This window comes from Neofelis nebulosa, chromosome 8, assembly GCF_028018385.1.
Source record: "Neofelis nebulosa isolate mNeoNeb1 chromosome 8, mNeoNeb1.pri, whole genome shotgun sequence".
In the NCBI taxonomy this organism is placed as follows: domain Eukaryota; kingdom Metazoa; phylum Chordata; class Mammalia; order Carnivora; family Felidae; genus Neofelis; species Neofelis nebulosa.
Genome location: NC_080789.1, coordinates 66117007 through 66139549, shown reverse-complemented (window position 1 = coordinate 66139549; position 22543 = coordinate 66117007). Strand labels below are relative to the sequence as shown.

General features: G+C 38.3%; 1 protein-coding gene and 1 long non-coding RNA gene across 3 annotated transcripts in view; one reads left to right on the top strand and one right to left on the bottom strand.

The window, feature by feature from the left end:
• The window catches only part of SPATS2 (spermatogenesis associated serine rich 2), a 151218-nt gene that overhangs the window by 28881 nt on the left and 99794 nt on the right, over nt 1-22543 (top strand). The gene's annotated exons all lie outside the window — the stretch shown is intronic.
• LOC131519642 (uncharacterized) overlaps nt 9395-22543 on the bottom strand; it is a 45074-nt gene continuing 31925 nt past the window's right edge. Inside the window, exons 2-3 of the long non-coding RNA XR_009265730.1 lie at nt 10103-10271; nt 9395-9579 (exon numbers count right to left, since the gene is read on the bottom strand). This is a non-coding gene — a long non-coding RNA (uncharacterized LOC131519642). The remainder of the gene's footprint in view (nt 9580-10102; nt 10272-22543) is intronic.

Below are 22543 nucleotides of genomic sequence, written 5' to 3'. Positions count from 1 at the left end.
TAACTGAGCCACCCAGGTGCCTCCAGATCTTACTTTTTTAAAAGCTGCATCCAGGGGATAAATAATTTCAGTCAGGCAAAGCACCGTGTGGCAAGGTAGAGAAGATTTTAGAAGTATTCTAGTTTTAAAAGGCCTTCACTGGTAATGAGTATAGAGAAGGAATCTTAAATCTGTTGGACTATATACTATTTGCTTAGAAAACAAATCTAAGCAAATGAATAAAGAATTCTGGAATCAGAGCCAGAAGAAACTTCATTCAATATATATTTGAATGCACCATAGCCACTTTATTAGATACTGGGTTACAGAGGTGAATAAGACGGAGTTGTTGCCCTCCTGAGGCTTACTGTCTAATCCTCCTCAGTCTTCACCTCACCTCATTTTATGTTGTGCAGTATATTGGAATCTAAAGCTTGAGAGAGCAAATACTTTTCCCAGGGTTGTGTAGCTTGTTACTGGTAGAGTGGAACTAGAATGCAAGTTTCTTATAAGGGAGATAAAAGCAAAATATTTATTCATTTATGTAAAGTGTTTAGTGCTCACTAATGTGTTTATTATCCCTGTACTAGGTACTGGGAGATACAATGGTAAGTAGAAGGCCACCTTTTTTTTGATGTAGAGCTTAAAAGGCATTTTTTGGGGGGGAATCCAGAATTTTTTCCACTATGTTGCATTGTATTGTTCATAATCTTTTATCTCATGGGAGGGTTAGGGGCTCTCAAATATTCATTCTTAAGTGTTCAATGAATTTAGTGTTTTTCAGTACCTTCTGACAGTTAAAGACAGTTTTACTGAAGAACGGGGACTTTTGCATGAGGTAGGAAGAATTAAGTAGTTATGGATTCTCTTTGGGAAGTGACCTTTATTTATTTCACAATTTGTTTAGGGCCCAAGCTTTTGCCTATGAGTAAGAAAGAAACTTTTTCTTTTAAATGACTCTGCTATCAGGACCCATAACCCAGGCTGATAATTAAAATCAGCCATGTCACGTGGGTTAAATAGACTTTTGCATACTGACCTTCTCTTTCCTTTTAGTTACCCAAACTTTGTGTGTATTCAATACTCAGTGGTCAAAGAATCACAAAAAATATGCAGGGTGCTTATTTTTTTCAAATTTCTTCTCAAACTGATTGTGATTATATTTGACTTTTTTCTTCTCAGTGCTTGCTTACTAAAAAAATCAAACATTTGACAGTCTAGGAAAGAGTGAGAAAAGGTTAATTAAACTGCTAAATAATTTAGAATGTTTTAGTTATTTGGTAGCTATAGACAATTAAGGCTTTTTTCCTTAAAATGTCTCTTTGGGAATGCTTATACAATGGAGAATTTTAAGAGTAAATTATCTTCACCTCAGGCCTCCTTGCTCTTCCTGTTCCAGAGTAACTTCTTCCGTTCTGCTGGAGCCAGTTAGTTCTTGGCTCAGTTGTTTTAGTTTCTCAGTGGAATATGAGCTTAACCATGTTTATAATCTGTGAACATCAAATTCCATTTTTTCTTCTAAGAGCTAGAACATTAAATTCCCTGCCAGTGATCTAAAACACATTGAATTGTATATATTCAAATGCAGATGATTTATTTTCTCTGAACTTACATCATAGCATTTAAAAATAAAGAGACCTTGGAAATAGTGGTTATTATATATTAGTGATAATTATTCTAGTTCTGTTGCAGGTATAACCACATTTTAAGACACTATAAATTAGTGTTACATTACGGAGGAGGTCGTATGACTACCATTACTTGATCATTTCAAAAGTATTTGTAAAATAACTAAAATAATATGCTAGTAAGAAGCATGGACTATGTGTGTAAATATAGGTGGTTTCAAGTAACGCTTAAAGTTAGATTGGCATACAATTTGAAACATAATAATTATCACATTGTAATTGTGTGTATTAAGTCATAAAGTATTTTTTTACCAGGGTCAAATCAAATATTTCAGTGGGTCTGGGGGAGGGGGAAGAAGGAGGAGGAGTTGGATGAACTAAAGATGTTGTCTGAGGTCATTTGGTTGATATATATAGAAAGGCAGGCTAAGTTTGACCTTCCAACATGCAGGCTAGGGTCTCCAGGCATGCTGTTGCAGTTATCTGTTGCTAAGGAACAAAATGACTACAAACATGGCATAAAAGTGTCAAGGTTCTGGGTGTTGACTAGGCTGATCTAAGTGATTCTTGCACAAGTTCTTTCATGTATTTGTAGTGTGATGGGTCTTGTGTTATCTCAGAGGCTTCCTTCTAGACTCACATGTCTGGCACTTGGGTGGGAAAGTCCAAATAGCTAGGAGCTGGAATAGCTCCTCAGATATCTCTGTCTCTATTTCTGTGTAGTCTCAGCCTAGGGGCTTCATAGTAGCCAGACTTCTTACATAGAAGCATAGGCCTCCAAAAGCACTTGTTCTAAATAAGAGAGCCAGAAGGGAGCCGTATTGTTTTTTATGACCTAAATTCAGAATCAGTGTCCTTTCTACTGCATTTTATTTGTTAGAGGCGAGTCACTAAGGCCAACCCATATTCAGAGGGAAGAGAATTAGACCCCACCTCTTTCTGGGAAGAGTGTCAAGAAAATGCAGACATATTTCAAAGCACCTCAGTCCTTCTGGCCACAACTTACTTACATTCCTCCCAAGTGCAAAACACACTTACCGCTTCTCAAGGGGGTCTTATCTAGGACAGCATCAGGCTCAGGCTTGAGGTCTAGGATCCTGTCATCTAAATCAGATCCAGGTTCAGATAAGGCTGTTTGGATACAGCTCCTTGGGTATGGTTCCCTGAGTACCATTGCTTTCATTTTGAAGGCCTGCAAACTAAAGAGGTATGTTATCTCTCCCCATATCTAGCCCACCCAATAAGAAACAGTGGACGGCATAAGATAACCACTGTGGACGTTCCTTTTCAAAAATAAAGAAAAATGTAAGGAACACAGTAGTCACTGATCCACAGCAATTCTGAAATCCAGCCAGGCCAATATTATCATTTCTGTGATTAGGGCTCAGCTTTATTGCCTAGGAATCATCCTCTATACTCTTGGTTTTGCCCTCTGAATTATCCTTCCTTTTTTATAAAATGTATCCTTTGTTTGCAGTTCAGTCATTTCCTAAACCATAGTGATTTGAGCATGAAGTGGGTGTGTGTCCCAAAAACCTCTTTTCATTTTGTACTGTCTTTTTTATTTTATTTTTAATGTTTGTTTATTTTTGAGAGAGAGAGAGAGAGAGCGAGCGAGCAGGGGAGGGACAGAGGGAGAGGGAGACACAGAATTTGAAACAGGCTCCAGGCTCCAAGCTGTCCGCACAGAGCCTGACGCGGGGTTCAAACTCACGGACCCTGAGATCATGACCTGAGCTGAAGTCGGACGCTTAACTGACTGAGCCACCCAGGCGCCCCTGTATTGTCTGTCTTTTTTAGTCCGAATGACATTGTTTCTGAATTTTAAATTCTCTAGGAATCTTTTTGAGGGGTTCACTCTGTTAGACAAAAGCCATACTTACACACTAACATCAACCTTTCTCTACCTTAGGCTCTGTAGAAGAGGAAAAAGGTTTCCTTGACCCTTTTAAGATCCCTGCTGGGTCTGAAAATTAAACTGACAAAGACAGGGGCGCCTGGGTGGCTCAGTCGGTTAAGCGTCCGACTTCGGCTCAGGTCATGATCTCACGGCTCGTGAGTTCGAGCTCCGCGTCGGGCTCTGTGCTGACAGCTCAGAGCCTGGAGCCTGTTTCAGATTCTGTGTCTCCCTCTCTCTCTCTGACCCTCCCCCGTTCATGCTCTGTCTCTCTCTGTCTCAAAAGTAAATAAACGTTAAAAAAAAAAAATTAAACTGACAAAGATTAAAAGGAGAAAAGCATACACATTTACTTAATATAAGTTTTATGTGACCCGGAAGCCTTTATAACAAAATGAAGACCTGAAGAAATGTTTATTTTTTAAGTTTAAATTTAAATTCTAGTTAGTTTACATACATTGTAATATTAGTTTCAGGTGTACCATTTAGTGATTGAACACTTCTATACAGCACCTGGTCCTCTTTGCAACAAATACCCTTCTTAATCCCTGTCACCTATTTAATCCATCCCTCCCACCCATCTCACCTATGGTAACTATCAGTTTGTTCTCTATAGTTGAGTCTGTTTCTTGCTTTGCCTCCCTCTCCCACCCCCCCCCCCCACCCATGCTTATTTGTTTCGTTTCTTAAATTCTACATATGAGTGAAATCATATGGTATTTCTCTCCTCTCCTGACTTCTGACCTATTTTACTTAGTATAATACTCTCTAGCTCATTCACTTTGTTGCAAATGGCAAAATTTCATTCTTTTTTATGGCTGAGTAATATTCCATTGTGTGTGTGTATGTATATATACATGTATGTATGTATATATGTGTGTATACATATGTATGTGTATACACAAACTATATTTTCTGTCTTCTTTATTTGTTCATCAGTTGATGGACACAGGCTAGTTCCATAGTTTGGCTATTGTAGATAATGCTGCTATAAATAAACGTTGGGATGCATGCATCCCTTTGAATTAGTACTTTTGTATTCTTTAGATAAGTACCTAGTATGTAATTGCTGGATTGTAGGGTAGTTCTATTTTTAACCTAAAGAAAGATTTAAACCTGAGTATTTTTATGCTAGGTTTGATGAAGATTGGGCAGTTGTGGAGAAATGTGATAGGACAAAGAGTATGAGGTAAGTGTAGTTAACTGGAGGAAATTTAGCAAGGCTTGTTCGTTAGGATTCTTTTCTATGTCCCTTTGTCTTCAGAGATAGGAGTGCTCTCTTCTTCCAGGTATAGGGAGGCTACCTCTCATGAGCATTTTATGACCTATTCAAGGGGAGAAGAGCAGAGGAAAGGTCAGGGTGACCTTCCTGTTTCTGCCATTTGCTCCATCTTCTTCATCTTAAAATATTCAATATGCAGAGGTACCTTATTTTGGGGTAGCATGTCCTGAATCAGCTCCATTTAAGGTTTTTGTGGGACAAAACCTTTAAGATTCTTAGAAGGCCCTTTGTTTGAAAGGAATTGTAAGACAACACCTTAAATCTCTTGGGAGTCCACACTAGGGTTGGTAAACTATTGCCAGTGAGCTAAGATTTGTTTTTACCTTTTTAAAGGTTGTGAAAAAAAAAAAAAGAAGAATGTTCAACAGAGACTGTATATGGCCCTCAAAGCCTAAAATATTTATCTTTCCCTTTACAGAAAAAAGTTTGCCAACCCTTGGTCCAAACAAAAGTTTAATCTTTAGTCTCTGTTTCCCTGACACTGCCTTGGATTTGATCTTTGTCCAGAGGGCATTTCTTAACTGGAGAAATGTTTGCTATATGGAAGTAAGAAACCGTTTTATTTTGTGGGTGCCTGGGTGGCTCAATTGGTTAAGTGTCCACCTTTGGCCCAGGTCATGATTTCACAGTTCATGAGTTCAAGCCCACCATTGGGTTCTCTGCTGTTAGCACAAAGCCCACTTCAGATCCTCTGTCTCCCTCTCTCTCTGCCCCTCCCCTACTCACACTAGGTGGGCTCTCTTTCTCTCTCAAAAATAAACAAACACTCAAAAAGAAGAAACAGTTTTATTTTTGGACCTAGGAAGACCTGACTCCTTTATATTTCCTCTATATTCTTATTAAAAATTATATAATTCCTTCTTTTTCTCACTTTTCTCTACCTGTACTTTATGATACTTAGCTGAAAAAAACTAGTTGACAATTAATATTCTGCCTGGAAATCTCCTTATCCATATTTATCAATTCATTGGTTCTATTTTCTATTTTCTATTTTTTTTTTAATTTGCATCCAAGTTAGTTAGCATATAGTGCAATAATGATTTCAGGAGTAGAATCCAGTGATTCATCCCCTACTTTTAACACCCAGTGCTCATCCCAGCAAGTGCTCTCCTTAATGGCCCTTGCTCATTTAATCCATCCCTCCACCCACAACCCTTCCAGCAACCCTCAATTTGTTCTCTATATTTAAGTCTCTTATGTTTTGTCCCCCTCCCTGTTTTTATATTATTTTTGCTTCCCTTCCCTTATGTTCATCTGTTTTGTATCTTAAATTCCACTTATGAAGGAAGTCATATGATATTTATCTTTCTTTGACTGACTAATTTCACTTAGCATAGTACACTTCAGTTCCATCCATGTAGTTGCAAATGGCAAGATTTCATTCTTTTTGATCGTAATACTCCATTGTATGTATATATATATGTATGTATGTGTATATATATATGTGTATGTATGTGTATGTATGTGTACACATACATACATATACAGACACACACACACACACACACACACACACACACACACACACACATACCACATCTTCTTTATCCATTCATCTGTCAGTGGACATTTGGGCTCTTTCAATACTTTGGCTATTGTTGATAGCACTGCTTATAAACGTTGGGGTGCATGTGCCTGTTTGAAACAGCATACCTGTATCCTTTGGATAAATACCTAGTAGTGCAGTTGCTGGGTCATAGGGTAGTTCTATTTTTAATTTTTCAAGGAACCTCCATACTGTTTTCCAGAGTGGCTGCACCAGTTTGCATTCCCACCAGCAGTGCAGAAGGGTTCCTCTTTCTCCATATCCTTACCAACATCTGTTGTTGCCTGAGTTGTTAATGTTAGCCATTCTGACAGGCGTGAGGTGGTATCTCATTGTGGTTTTAATTTGTATTTTCCTGACAATGAGTGATGTTGAGCATTTTGTCATGTGTCTGTTACCCATCTGGATGTCTTTTTTTTTTTTTTAAAGTTTTTTTTTTTTTTTCAACGTTTATTTTATTTTTTGGGACAGAGAGAGACAGAGCATGAACGGGGGAGGGACAGAGAGAGAGGGAGACACAGAATCGGAAACAGGCTCCAGGCTCTGAGCCATCAGCCCAGAGCCTGACGCGGGGCTCGAACTCACGGACCGTGAGATCGTGACCTGGCTGAAGTCGGACGCTTAACCGACTGCGCCACCCAGGCGCCCCAAGAGAAGTGTCTATTCATGTCTTTTGCCCATTTCTTCACTGGATTGTTTTTTTAGGTGTTGAGTTTGATAAGTTCTTTATAGATTTTGGATACTAACCCTTTATCTGATATGCCATCTACAAATACCTTCTCCCATTCTCTTGGTTGCCTTTTAGTTTTGCTGATTGTTTCCTTAGCTGTGTAGAAGCTTTTTATCTTGATGAGGTCCCAAAGTTCATTTTTGCATTTGGTTCCCTTACCTGTGGAGATGTATTGAGTAAGAAGTTGCTGTGGCCGAGGTCAGAGGTTTTTGCCTGCTTTCTCCTCTAGGATTTTTTTTTTTTAATTTTTTTTTTAACATTTATTTATTTTTGAGACAGAGAGAGACAGAGCATGAACGGGGGAGGGGCAGAGAGAGAGGGAGACACAGAATCGGAAGCAGACTCCAGGCTCTGAGCCATCAGCCCAGACCCCGACGCGGGGCTCGAACTCACAGACCGCAAGATCGTGACCTGAGCTGAAGTCGGATGCTCAACCGACGGAGCCACCCAGGCGCCCATCTCCTCTAGGATTTTGATGGCTTCCTGTCTTACATTTAGGTCTTTCATCCATTTTATTTTTGTGTGTGGTATAAGAAAGTGGTCCAGGCTCGTTCTTCTGCATGTTGCTGCCCAGTTTTCCCAGCGCCATTTGCTGAAGAGACTGTCTTTATTCCATTGGATATTCTTTCCTGCTTTGTCAAAGATTAGCTGGCCATATGTTTGCAGGTCCATTTCTGGGTTCTCTATTGTGTTCCATTGATCTAAGTGTCTGTTTTTGTGCCAGTACCATACTGTCTTAATGATTACAGCTTTGTAATACATCTTGAAGTGTGGGAATGTGATGCCTCCAGCTTTGTTTTCTTTTTCAGGATTGCTTTGGCTATTCGGGGTCTTTTCTGGTTCCATACAAATTTTAGGATTGTTTGTTTAAGCTCTGTGAAGAATGCTGGTGGTATTTAGATAGGGATTGCATTCGATACATAGATTGCTTTGGTAGTATTGACATTTTAACAATATTTGTTCTTCTAGGGCCTGAGCATGGAATGTTTTTCCATTTTTTTCTGTGTCTTCAATTTCTTTCATAAGCTTTTTAGTTTTCACTGTATAGATTTTTCACCTCTTTGGTTATGTTTATATTCCTAGGTATTTTATGGGTTTTGGTGCACTTGTAATTGGGATCAATTCCTTGATTTCTCTTTCTGCTGCTTCATTATTGGTGTATAGAAATGAAATAAATTTGCATACATTGATTAAAACAATTTTTTTTTAATTTGTTTATTTTAAGAGAGACAGAGATAGTGCAAGTGAGGGAGGGACAGAGAGTAGGAGACAGAGAATCCCAAGCAGGCTCCGCACTGCCAGCCCAGAGCCCAATATGGGGCTCAAACCCATGAAACTGTGAGATCATGACCTGAGCTGAAACCAAGAGTTGGATGCTTAACCGACTGAGCCACCCAGGTGCCCTGTCTGTGCATTGATTTTACATCTTGGAACTTTGCTGAATCCATGGATCAGTTCTAGCCGTTTTTTGGTGGAATCTTTTGGGTTTTCCATATTAGTATATCATGTCGTCTGCAAAGAGTGAAAGTTTGACTTCCTCCAAGCTGATTTGGATGCCTCTTTCTTTCTTTCTTTCTTTCTTTCTTTCTTTCTTTCTTTCTTTCTTTCTTTCTTTCTTTCTTTCTTTCTTTCTTTCTTTCTTTCTTTCTTTTTTAATGTTTATTTATTTTTGAGAGAGACAGAGACAGAGCGTGAGCAGGGGATGGGCAGAGAGAGAGGGAGGCACAGGATCCGAAGCAGGTTCCAGGCTCTGAGCTGTCAGCACAGAGCCCGATGCGGGACTCAAACCCACAAACCATGAGATCATGACCTGAGCTGAAGTCAGTCGCTTAACTGACTAAGCCTCCCAGGCGCCCTCCCCCGCCTTTACTTTTAGCGCTTGAAAAGTGGGTAGGTGATAGAAATAATTTTAAACTTGAGGACTCCAGAGCAGATGGTAAATCAGGTTATAAAAGACTTATTATTTTTTTAAATGTTTGTTTATTTTTGAGGGGGCATGGAAGGGGCAGGGAGAGAGGGAGACACAGAATCTGAAACAGGCTCCAGGCTCTGAGCTGTCAGCACAGAGCCTGACACAAGGCTCAAACCCACAGACTGTGAGATCATGACCTGAGCTGAAGCTGGATGTTTAACCAACTGAGCCACCCAGGCGCCCCTGTTATAAAAGACTTTGAATAGTATTAAGGAATGGTCTCTAGAACTGCTCTACTGCCTGACCCCATCTGAAAAGATTTTGCTCGCCTTGCATAGTGATCTTGCTATGGAGGTAAAATAGAAAAGTTGAGGTATTTTATGATATGTGTTATTGTCTTGTTTTTTTCCCTTTTTTCATTAGATGAAAGGAGCATAGCAGTGAATATGTTTTGCTGTATTTATTTATGATTGAACAGGCAGTGTGAACATTACATTTTTGTATTTTTTCCATTTTGTTTTCTTTTTCTTCCCCTTTTACATCTTTCTTTACCTTTCTCTCTGGATTTGTACATTATGAGAGATTCACCCAAATTCTCTGATGATCTGAAAGAAGAAGATAGCTTAGTGAATAGGAAGTTATATAGAATTAGCTGCCTTCCCACTTCTGGAGAAGAAATGCCTGTACTTAATCATTTACCTGTTTTATATTTCTTTGTTTCCAGATTTATATACATTGTTGAATTGGGGTAGGGGGGAAAAGCTTTTATTTTAAATGACTCAGTTATTTTTTTTACTTGGTATTTGAAAGATACTTTTACAAAGCTTTAATAGACTCCTATAAACACATGCTAATTGGTGGCAGTAGAAGAACCTTCAGAAGAGTCAGAACAAAAAGTTTTGGAATGAGTTACATTCCTAAGAAGGAGGACAATACATATCTATCTTTTTTTTAAGTTTACCTATTTATTTTGAGAGACAGAGAGAGAGAGAGAGAGAGAGAGAGAGAGAATCCCAAGAGAGCCTGGACACATAGGGTCAATCCCATGAACAGTGAGATCATGACCTGAGCTGAAACCAAGGGTCGGACACTCAACCTCCTGAGCCACCCAGGCGCCCCAATACATACCTATCTTGAACTCCTGAAAATGGTGAAGACTTCTTATAGCCCTTTAAGTTCGGTTGCAACTTGGAAAAGGCAACATCTCCTTTTGGGATTAGCCTTCTGTAACTCTTTCACTTGTTTGTCTGCGTTCTCTTTTTTTCCCAGTTGACACACATTACTACCTGAAAGGTTCCTGTTGGTTTGGAAACAGTAGAGGTGAGGAGAAGAAAAAGTTAACTTTTCATGCTTTTAAATCTGATAGTATTACCTAACTAATTTCAACTAGATGAAAACTTTTAAAATATTTAATGCATGATATGCTGTATGCACTATGCATTAATTTTAGGAATTATAATACAGTAGTGTGGATTTATGAATGACATGGACAGCAAATTATTTCCAACCTAAATTGCCCTGTTCGTTTTTGGATAAAATAATTACTTGCTAGAGCAATATTTTTCTGGCATGTTATAAGCCAAGAGAGAAGTTTGGAAGGATCTGAATGAATGCTGAGTATAAAGATTTTGGTACAAGTTGATTTTATTCTTTCTTTCCTCAGAGTGTCAGCAATTAGTTTGATCCTGAGTGAGGAAAAAAGCTGCTTTGTGAAATCAGTAATTCCACTGAGGCTAGTAGTAGTAAAGATATTTTTAATTTGGGTCTTAGAAAGCCAGATCTGAGCATTGATAGACCTTGTCCTAATGTACCAGTTTAATGAGTTTAAAACATGTTGCAGATTTAATGTTTAGTTTGGATATTGATTTCTGGTTTTGTCTTTTTAAGCTGTATATATATGTGTATATATATGTATATATACGTGTATATATATATATGTATATATACGTATATACATATATATGTATATATACGTATATATACATATATATTCAAGTTAAATTAGTTTTTATTTAATCATTCTGTCTTTTAATGCTACACACACCAATAGAAGACAATTATTATTTTGAAAACAACACAGATGTAGTTAATATTCTTATGATTATACAGATGTCAACTGGCAGAAAATCTTTTGGATTAGAAAAAGCATTTGTCAAATGTAGATTTTTAGTTCAGTATGAAAATGCACCATCTATTTTATTGGTGACTATAATTAACAAAAGTAGTTCAGACAAAAGATTCTAAGCATTTCTGAAATAATGAAGTTTCTTTTCTTGAGACAGTGCTACATTGACACTGTGCATTAGGGGAAAAAGGCAGCTGAGAATATCATTCAAATAATTTTTTTGTCAGTTATGGGCTCTTTCAAGAATGGCCAACTTTAACAATGACTGGTTCTTAGAGTCTTAAAATTTCAGAACTGAAAAGAGACAAGGTATGTTTTATCTGGCCTTAAATATATATATACAGGAGTAGAAAAGGATGTTTCCCTTCCTTAAGCTTTTGCAGTAAAATTTTCATTTATCATTGTATCTGCTACATATTTTATGAAATTCCTTATTAAAGGATTAAAAATTAAGCAAATCATGATTTTCACATGAGTATAAAATGCACACATGTAAAAGTTTTCATTTAATTAAATTAATTGGAGAACCTGTAAGATGTTAAAAGTGGTTTAAAAGAGAATTCAGGTACTGTACATACATATGTATGTATATATATGATCAAGAATGCTGAAATGGGGGCACCTGGTGGCTCAATCTGTTAAGTGTCTGATTCTTGATTTTGGCTCTAGTCATGATCTCACAGTTCGTTTGAGTTTGAGCCCTGCATTGGGGCTGCTTGGATTCTCTTTCTCTCTGTTCCTCCCCCACCTGTGCGCGCTCTCTCTCTCTCTCTCTCTCTCTCTCTCACTCACTCAAAATAAAAAATGTAAAAACATTAAAAAAAAAAAGAATGCTGAAGTGAATTTACAAATTGATGTAAAACTGGCTTTTTTGGGGCGCCTGGGTGGCTCAGTCGGTTGAGCGCCGACTTCGGCTCAGGTCACGATCTCGCGGTCCGTGAGTTCGAGCCCCGCATCGGGCGCCTGTGCTGACAGCTCAGAGCCCGGAGCCTGTTTCAGATTCTGTGTCTCCCTCTCTCTGACCCTCCCCCATTCATGCTCTGTCTCTCTCTGTCTCAAAAATAAATAAACGTTAAAAAAAAATTTTTTTTTTTTTAAAAACTGGCTTTTTTTACAGGGACATGAGGGAAATCATTCCTCCTTCCACTGGACAGAATTTTTTTGCATGTATATGGACAAGAATCCTTTGCATTGCTATCAGTTATCTACAACTTACATTTATAAAATAACTCAAAGATCATGGAAGATGCAAATGCTATAGGCTCAGATATTTAGGAAAGGCATACATTACACAATGCCTAGTTTTCCATTGAAGATCCCTGGTGATCTTTTTGATCCATTTTAGTCTTTTGCAGTTTGTCATAAAAAGACAAGAATAAGTGGGCCTATATTCTGGTTTTTGACAACAGTTTTATGTCTGTTAGTGTTAGGCCTTACTCTTATTCCTTGTAACTAAAATCAGTTTTCAAAATGAAAGGAAAGTTATTCTTAGGCTGGCATTTTCTGATATTTTGATCAACATGAGAACACTTCCTTAGGTTAGTGTTGAATTTTGGACTTTTTAAAAATTGAGAGATAATTGACATATAACATTATATTAGTTTCAAGTGTACAACATAATGATTTGATATTGATATTTATATACACCACAAAATGTCACCACAATAAGTCTAGTTCCCCACTATTACCATACACAATAAAAAATGTTTTTCCTTTGAGGAGAACTTTTAAGATTTACTGTCTTTGCAAATGTCAAATATGTGCTACAATATTTTGACTATAATGATACTAGCAAATATCATTCATAAATTGTAGCTTCAAGTGGTTAGGTAGCAAGTCCTATAAGACTACCCAGTGCCTAATATTTTGTAGGTAATAAAGAACAATAATAATTTGAAGGAAACTAGAACTCGCCTGCCCTATTTTAGTTCTTAAAAGTACATATTAGGGAACCTGGCTGGTTCAGTTAGTAGAGCATGCAACTCTTTTTTTTTTTTTTTTTTTTTTTAATTTTTTTTTCAACATTTTTTATTTATTTTTGGGACAGAGAGAGACAGAGCATGAACGGGGGAGGGGCAGAGAGAGAGGGAGACACAGAATCGGAAACAGGCTCCAGGCTCCGAGCCATCGGCCCAGAGCCTGACGCGGGGCTCGAACTCACGGACCGCGAGATCGTGACCTGGCTGAAGTCGGACGCTTAACCGACTGCGCCACCCAGGCGCCCCGAGCATGCAACTCTTAATCTTGGGGTTGTAAGTTTGAGCCCTGCTCAAACCTGGGTGTAGAGATTACTTAAAATAAAGGGAAAAAATCGTTGGGAAAAAAGCACATATTAATTTATTACAACTTTAGCAACTTCCCATTCTAAATACTTTTTACTTGGGTAGTTGAACCCATGGAGGGGAGGGCATGGAATTGGCATTATTCATGCTAATTATAACTGGACCTTTGCAGCCTCATGATCCTTTTATTCCCTTGCACATTCCTGATTTTGAAGCAGCATTGTGGTATAGTGGAAAGAAACAACATTTGTAGTCTTGTAGACCTGGGTTTGAATCACCACCCTACCACTTGCCAGCTGTTAGATCTTGGGACACTCTCACAATCTCAAATTCTTCAATTAAATGAATACTAAATACTAAACAGGATTATATGGAATTTATATGTAAAGATGTAACAGTGCCTGACACATGGTAGGCAGTAAATGTTAGTGCTCTGGTCTATTCCCGTCAAGCCCTCCTTCTTTCTCTTCTCCTGTTTCCATTACTGAAATTATTAGAGTCATTTGGTATGATCTCTCTCATCTTCCTTCCATCTCTGTATTTCTTTTTGTCTTTTTTTGTTTGTTTCAGAAGTTTATCTATCTTACAAGGTTGTCGTGAGGATTAAAGAAGATAACGTGTATGAAATTGCTTAGTGTATTTTCTAGCATGTATTAGGCATTAAATAGATTAATTGCATCTGAACATAAGGTTGATTTTACTTCTGATATTTTTTACTTGTACAAGTATTACCCTTCTCCCTAGTATGTGTGATCGTCTCGTCTTTCAAAAAGTATTCCCTATTTTGGGGGGGAAACCTCTTTTGCCTGGCCTTGCTAGAACTCTGGCTAATACCTTATTTCTTTCATTCCTTTATTTTCAAACTTCACATTTGAATAGATACAGGATTTGGCCTCCACTTTTTTACCACCTGCTCTCACATTAAACCCCTGCATTCTGATATTCCATAATTTTCTCCTGCATCTGAAACAGCACCCTCCCACTCAAGCTCCCACAAAGCTTAAATGTAGGAGGCCTTCAATGAATATTTGTTGAATAATGAATGCAATGAGAAGCTTTAGAGTACTATCACTGAGAGCTCTCTAATAGTTTAAATCAATAGGTTTTTAAGGAAATCTGGTAAGAAACTATTGTACCTAAATTCATTCTAACTGGATGCTTATGTATAATGTGCATTTTGTTGTTTTTCTGAGAAAAACCCATGGTTTGTATCAGATTTGGAAATAAATTTTAATTTTTTTAAATGTTTATTTATTTTTGACAGAGGCAGAGCATGAGCGGGGCAGGGGTAGAGAGAGAGGGAGACACAGAATCCGAAGCAGGCTCCGGGCTCTGAGCTGTCAGCACAGAGCCTGATGCCGGGCTCAAACTCACAGACCATGAGATCATGACCTGAGCCAAAGTTGGTCGCTCAACTGACTGAGCCACCCAGGCGCCCCTGGAAAGAAATTTTAAATACTGTGTTGTAGAGAAAGTCTAGGCCTGTCAAAAGTTCATAAAAAACTGTAAAATCAGTAATAATTAGTAAAAATTTACTGTGCACACTCCAAAAAAGACAGTTTGCAAACTAATACCGAAACGTGGAATTGAAGCTCAGAGATCTATTGTTACAAAGCAGCTCACATAGTATGAAGGCAATGAGTATTCTTTATTGTGATTGGTTACAGTATTAGAATTTTTTCAAATGAAAGGGAATTGGTTAGTGGTTACTTCATACTGATTTTGGGGAACTATTTAACTTTTGCTTTTGATTTGCAGAGGCACTACCAAGAAGGGGTCAAGTTAACTTTGCTTGTCTTTGCAAAATAAGCTAACTTAAGCTTCGCTTGTGTGACTGACTGGTTTTGTCTGCTCAGGAAATCAAGTCTGGTCTCCATTTGTGTTTGATTTTGACATTTCCACCCTCTTTGGTTACTCTCTCAGCAGGTTGAGAGCATGACCAGCCAGTAGTGTTACTGTCAGTTACCAGCGATGATGTAGTCAGGCCAGAGAGTCACATATTCACTGTTTCCATTAAATGAGTTGTCAGGCTGGAGGGCCATGTAGTCACCGTCTTCATCATTTATATTGTTCTTGTTTTCATCCAGTTGCTTGATCCTTTTGGATACTAATTTGGTGTACAAGTGGCTACTGACAGGCATTTGAACTGGAGGCATTTGCAACACACTAGGGAGGTTAATATGATGACTGTAAGGAGGAAAATAGTCAAGGATTGAAAAATTTCCAGGATCCAAGGTTTGTTTTTTGTTTTTTTTTTTCCCAGAGAGAGAGGAGAGGGCTCATGTGCATGAGTCAGGGAGAGGGGAAGAGGGGGAGAGAGAGAATCTTAAGCAGGCTCCATGCTCAGCACAGAACCTGACATGGGGCTCTATCCTATGACCCTGGGATCATGATCTGAGCCAAAATCAGGAGTCGAACGCTCAACTGACTGGGCCACCCAGGTGCCCCCTGGAGCCAAGGTTTAACAAAAGAACAGATCTGTGGAAGAGGTGTCACTTATTTGATGAAAAATTTTTATCAGGTATTTAAGATCCTTTAGATTTTGGATAATAATTCCTGATTGGTCAACATAGAAACAACATTTTTTTTTTTAACCAGTTGTAGCACAGGCAACTCCTTGTTGAGCAGTCAAGGCATCAAGGCCTATTCCATTTTGCAGTACCACTGGAGATAAACCATTTATTTAATAGTTTTTATTTTTTAAATATTTGGAGAAATACATGATTTTTCTAATTCATTAACTCATTTGAGGAAAAACCACTCTAACAAATATGAAAACCAGAGCTTTTTTTGTTTATTTGGGTTTTTTAATAATTACATTAGAGAGAGAGTACAAGTGGGGGAGAGGCAGAGAGAGGGACAGAGGATCTGAAGCAGGCTCTGTGCTGTGAGCATAGAGACCGACGCAGGGCTCCATCTCACAAACTCTGAGATCATGACCCGAGCCAAAATCGGAAGCCTAACCAGCTGAGCCACCCAGGCACCCCAACCAGAGCTTTTTTTGAATAATAAAATGTGGAAGTTCATGGGAAGCTAACTTATGAGGAGTTACTTTATGTACAAACAATCCTAAGTTTATATAATTCAAAGAGTCCTTTTTAGTCTTTGGGGTATAAAATATGGTAAACCACACCATCCAGACCATTTGGGTGGGAAGCCTCTGTATACTGTGTTATTACCACAGAGGATGAATTACTCAGTATTATTAAGAGAGAGTTAGGGTGGATCCCATGACCCACCAGTCAGGGGTAACGTGGACATCATGGTTATTCTTTGCCATGTAGGCATCAGCACACTACCATCTTGAATGGCTGTAGCTTAAATTTAGATAGGAACAAAAAACATTCCTATGAATTTGGTTGGCTTAACAGTCCATATGTCATGTTATTGTTGATAAACAATTGATTTCCTATCCAGTGGTGCCTTGAATATTTGTCTATCCAGTAAGTGAAACTGTTATTTACTTTATATAGTAGGGTTATGGAGGCATTCCATTTGCCTACCAATTTTTCACTGAACCAGGGTACAGCTTCAGTAATTTCTTTGGTAATATAATTAAAGGTGTCATCATTCTCTAATTTTAAATCTGGGTCATTATATTTAGGAGTCTAATCTCCTTCATCTGAGTCAAACCAGAGGGTTTGATTACAGAGTGAGTCTGGAACATGCCCCAAATCAAGTCCAGTATCAATGAGGTTCTCTATGCATAGGCACGGGTTACCAGCAATGAAGTTTACAGTGGGTATGGGCCATTCCTTGGCCTTTAAGGCTTCTTCCCAGTGTCAGATTAATGGCCATAAATATTAGTTGAATGGCTAAGGGAAGGATATCAGACCTTTTCATAAAGCCATTTCCTGAATTAATCATTCAAGCATTTATAGAAGCTGGTTCTAATATTAATTGGAGTCTTCCTGAGCATTTAAATGGTAACATAATCAATGACCATTTTGAGTAGTAAAAGAAAGTATTTGTTGGATGGTGGACCTTAGTGGGTGTTTACTGTGGGTGGAGGAAATTTCCAATGCAAAGAGAAACCTAAGTTTAAATATTTACAATTAATTTTCAAGACAGTAATACACAACAATTGTTATAAATCAAGTCCTAGAAGTGAGTGAGGAATTCTGCTGAATGTTCTGTGATTTGGGGCAGAAACTATCTATACCATACTGTTGTTTGCTGCAGGGGAAGACTTTTTCTTGGAAATCTTTCATTTTTGTGCAGCTGTAGGTTTACAAGTTCCAGTGTCTGGGGGAACTCTATTTAGTTGAGAGTCATGGACCCATGTTCAATACTGTGTAATTTAACTGCTGTAGAAGTTTCCATTGAGGTTCAGTTGCTATTTTTCATTGATGTCTCTTCCAAAACACCCATTGTCCAAGTTCCAAAGTATGGAGTACAAAGTCCTCTCATGTGGAGGGTGTTTAAGAGCTTCCTTGACCTGTTGAAAGTAAGGTTTTTTTTTTTCTTTCTTTTGTGTGTGTGTGTGTGTGTGTGTGTGTGTGTGTGTGTGTGTGTGTTTTAAAATGTTTATTTGGTTGTGAGAGACAGACGCGAGTGGGGGAGGGTCAGAGAGGGAGGGAGACACAGAATCCAAAGCAGGCTGCAGGCTCTGTGCTGTCAGCACAGAGCCCCACATAAGGGCTTGAACTCATAAGCCGTGAAGTTTTACCTGGAATTCCCCATAGTGGAAAACATTTTCTAATGATTTCTTTCCTCCTGTAGTGGCATGAGCTTTCCAACAATGGAAAGCTTTGACCCATCTAGAAAATAGACATGTCATGACAGGTACATATTGATAACCCATAGAAGGAGGCAATTGAATGAAGTCCAATTGTAGATGTTCTGATGGTCTGGATGGTGGGAGAGCAATTCCCCAAAGCTACTTTAATAGTTTTAATAGGGTTATATGACTGACAGGTTAAACACAGATTATAAACCTGTTGTGCCAATTTAGAACAGTCACCTCACCAATAGTTTTCATAATTTGGGTCATTTTGTCAATTCCATGGTGGGTAGTCATGTGCAGTGCTCATAAGAGTGGCTGTTTGAGAGATTCAGGAAGCACCGGACAGCCTTTTGGGCCTTCCCAGGGTTTTCTTTTTTCATGGAACTTGCATCCTTTGTGGTGCCACTTTTGTTTTCTATTATCTGACACAATTTCTTGTCTGTTACACAAATTGTCATGAATAATGTGATTTGGATCTTTTTAGAACATTTATTTAAATTGTAGAATTTTGGTACATTAGGAATTTCTTGAATTAACAACTTTAGCATGAAAGTTAGCCATAACATTTCTCTGATATTCAGGGTCTGATTAGTGGGTACGAGCCTCAGTTTTGATAATGCAATTTGTGAGGGTAATAACAGTGCCAAGAGGAAATCAGCAACCTGAGGTTCGTGTTTTTATAGGTGTGTCATTTGATGTTAAAAATCCTGTTTTCAGAGCATGCTAAATAAAATCTTGGACTCCTCCAAAAGCATGCCTCCTATCATTGTAAATATTTGCAGTTTTTCCTTTTGCTAGTTTACATGCTCATTTGAGGACAAATAATTCTGCAGGTTGGGCTGAGTTAAATTGAGGAAAGACTCCTCTTTCTTTTTTTTTTTAAGTATGCTTCACACCCAGTGTGGAGTCCAGTGTAGGGCTTAAATTCATGACCCTGAGATCAAGAGTTGGACACTTAATCCACTGAGCCACCCAGGCACCCCAAGGACTTCTCTTCCTAATAATTCATATTGAGCAGTTGCAGTATATCCAGCTTCATATTTCCCTTCAGAATTTTTGGCATAAGAGCCATCAATGTTAAGAGTACTAAATCTGGACTGGTTAATGGAGTTTCTTGTAAATTTAATCTAGGAGTCAGATTTTGAGAGACCAATTTGGTGCAATTATGAGTTTTCTTCTTTTTTGGGTAAGGGTAGAAGGGTAGGAAGATTTAAGGAGTTGCAAGGAAGAATGCACAGATTTGAAGGAGACAGGAATAGAATCTCATGTTAGTCTACTAGCTAAGAAATGCTGGGTTCGCTCAGTTAAAATTTGTATATTAGGAGGAACTTGCGGATTTAAAATACTTCTTTGAACAAGTTCTGAAGAGGATTCTACAATTTTAGCAGCTGCAGCAACTGCCTGTGACCAATTTGAATGTGCCCTGGCTGCTGGGTCCAATTGTAAACTATAATTTGCAGGTCTATTTTTTTCTTCCATGTTCTTGTGTAAGGACTCCCAGTGTCAACGTTCATGAGCAGCGTAAAATGTTTGGTATATAGTCAGGGAACCCAGTGCAGAAGGATTTTGTAAGGCTTGTTTGATTTTAGTAAAGGCTTCCTCATATTTTGTTTCCTAAGGAAGTGGTTCCTGAGAGTTCCTTTTAGTCATAGAGTGGAGAGGCCAATAAGGAAAAACTAAAGGACCCAGGATTGGCAGTATCCTGCAAGTCCAAGGAGGCCTCTAAGTTGTCTCTTTGTTATAGATCTGAAGAAATTTTGGATGGTACTTACTCTTTCTGTAAACAGAAAGATTCCTTTGCTGATAAATCAGGACCAAGGTAATGTACTTTTTCTTATGAAAACTGAAGTTTATCTCAGGAGGCCTTATGGCCTTTTAAGCTAGCTGTTGCAGTAGATATTTTGAGTCAATTTCAGTTTTGTGTGGATGAAGAGCAAAGAAGTAAATCATCTACATATTGAATCAGGATAGAATTTTTTGGAAATGATAATGTACTTAAATCCTGATGTAGAACTTGTGAGAAATGTGAAGGGTCCTCAGTGGTTCCTGGAGGCATAACTATCTTAAGTATATTGTTGATTTTTCCAAACAAATACTGACTTTCCTTATCTACTGGGATGCTAAAGAAGGCAGATATACAACCATAAACGATTCAAAATTGGTTGGAATGTCTGACAATAGAGCGTTTGGTTGGGTACTACAGGAAGCCTTGGAATGACAGTTTTATTTATAGCTCTAAGATCTTGTACAGATCTCCATCCTTGGCTATGGGGCTTTTTTTTTGGGTAGGATAGGAGTGTTGGAAGGACTGGTACCAGGGAATAAGTAGTCCTTGATTTATTAAATCTTCTGTTATGGGGGTGAGCCCTTGTATGGCTTAGGGTTTTAAGGAATATTGGGGGCAATTTTGGAATTTTTCCCAGATCTGTGGAAGAAGAGGTCCATAGGATATTAAAAGCTTCAGAGAGGTCTACAGTATTTGCTTCATCATGGAGTTTGGCCTCTTCAGGACAATTATTTTGGGCTTATAGAACACATAATGTTTTGGAGTCTGTTGAGTCTGGAAATTCCAAGGTTATTTCTCCAGAGACAAAATATATTTGCTCTCCTAATTACTTCGAGGAAGTTCTTGATGTGTCATGGTGGAGGTTTAAAGTGGAAGGAGTCTACTGGCACCGTACATTTTTCTCCATTTATTTCAGGTTTGATTTTACTCTAATGATTTATAGGAATTACTGGGAGTAGCTTACTGGGCAGTACCTTAAAGCCTCATCAGTGTTGATTATTATCTGGAGATCTGAATGGAGGTTGAGAGTTCTCTCTTCTTGGATAATTGTCCTTTCTGTTTACAGTATTGACAGATATGCTTGTCAACAGAGGCAAAGTTAATTCTAAAGTTAGTTCTATAGTTGTTATAATCATGGGCCATGAGTTTATTTGCTTGATAACACTTTTTGTGTTCTAAAACTCTTTCAAAATGCTCAGCAGAATGTTGGGGCTCAGAAAGGAGAGGGATCTTCCCTTCTAATTTATGTTTCCTTAATAAATCATTAAGCTCAAGGGTGAAGCCCATTAATAAAATGAGCAGACAGGTGAAGTTAGCGTCAGGGTTTCTAAGACCAGGATGCTGTCTAAATATCTCTTCTAAAAGAATTCCAGTGTTTGCAACTAATTTATTCCTTTTCTAGTGACAGGATTGTATTAAGGCTCAATCATTTCTCAAGGGAAAAACCCTGGGTATAGCTTTAAGGAGCAGTTGACCTAATTTTCTCTCTCTTTTTTATTCCATCTTTTGAGGCATACATGGTGGGATCGTCTAAGTTTTTAGAAGGATCTTTCCAGCCTATTGCATGGAGCCACCTTTGGGTGTCTCCTTAACTTAGCACCATGTGAATGAATTGGTACAAATCCATGAGCCCAGGTCATAAGCTCCAAGAATTATCTTAAAATTTCCTATAAATTTAGTTTGGTTCTTCTTTGGGTCTGGAAAATGGCTTATAATGGCTTGCAGCTCAGCTTCAAACCAGGGTTTAAATTCTGCTTTGGATTGGACCACTGGTTCATGGTAAGATTTTACTCTCAAGACCATTAGGAGCCTAGGAGGTTTGAGGGAAAGGGTGAAAGATCATATAGATTGTGAGAATCAAGATAGGCACAGAGGGGTTAATTGGAGGGTCATTCAAATCTTTAGACTCAGGGCTTTTGTCATAAGTTTTCATTGACTTGTTGTAATGAATCTTTTAGACTATTTTAGAGTCATTCTGTCTTCTGGAGGCCTCTGCAAACCAAGGATTGCATTTCCTTGTTTTTGAGAGATTTGAGATTCTCTTTTATTTATTTTTATTATTATTATTTTTTTTTTTTAAATTTTTTAACGTTTATTTATTTTTGAGACAGAGAGAGACAGAGCATGAACGAGGGAGGGTCAGAGAGAGAGGGAGACACAGAATCTGAAACGGGCACCCTTAAGAGGGATCATCTTTTTTTAAAATAGCTCCCCAAAGTGGCCATTGCAATTCGAAATTATCCTTTGTAAAGCCCAACCATTTTTCCAGAAGGACACAAGATTCTGTTCTATAGTGGGTATACATGTAAGAGGGAGGGAGAAGGAAAAGAAGATTTAGACAAGTTGGAACCCTTTAGAATATCTGAAACAAATAACCTACGGGAGCCTGCTAGGTTTACAATTGTCTAAAACCCAAGGAATCATGCGTTTTTTTTCCCTTAAAGGGTATCTTACTAAGAAGCTTCAACAGAGACAGAAAGCAAGTGTGCACAGTAAACTTGGAGAGCTCAGAATGCAAAGAGTAGAGCTCAGATCCTAGAAAGACTTACCTAAGAGCTCTGTAGTCTGCAAAAAAGCAGTGAGTGCACAGTGCTCTGTGGGTACTGGCATGTGGTTTGCTCACCGGTCACAGGGAGTCATTGGCTAAAGA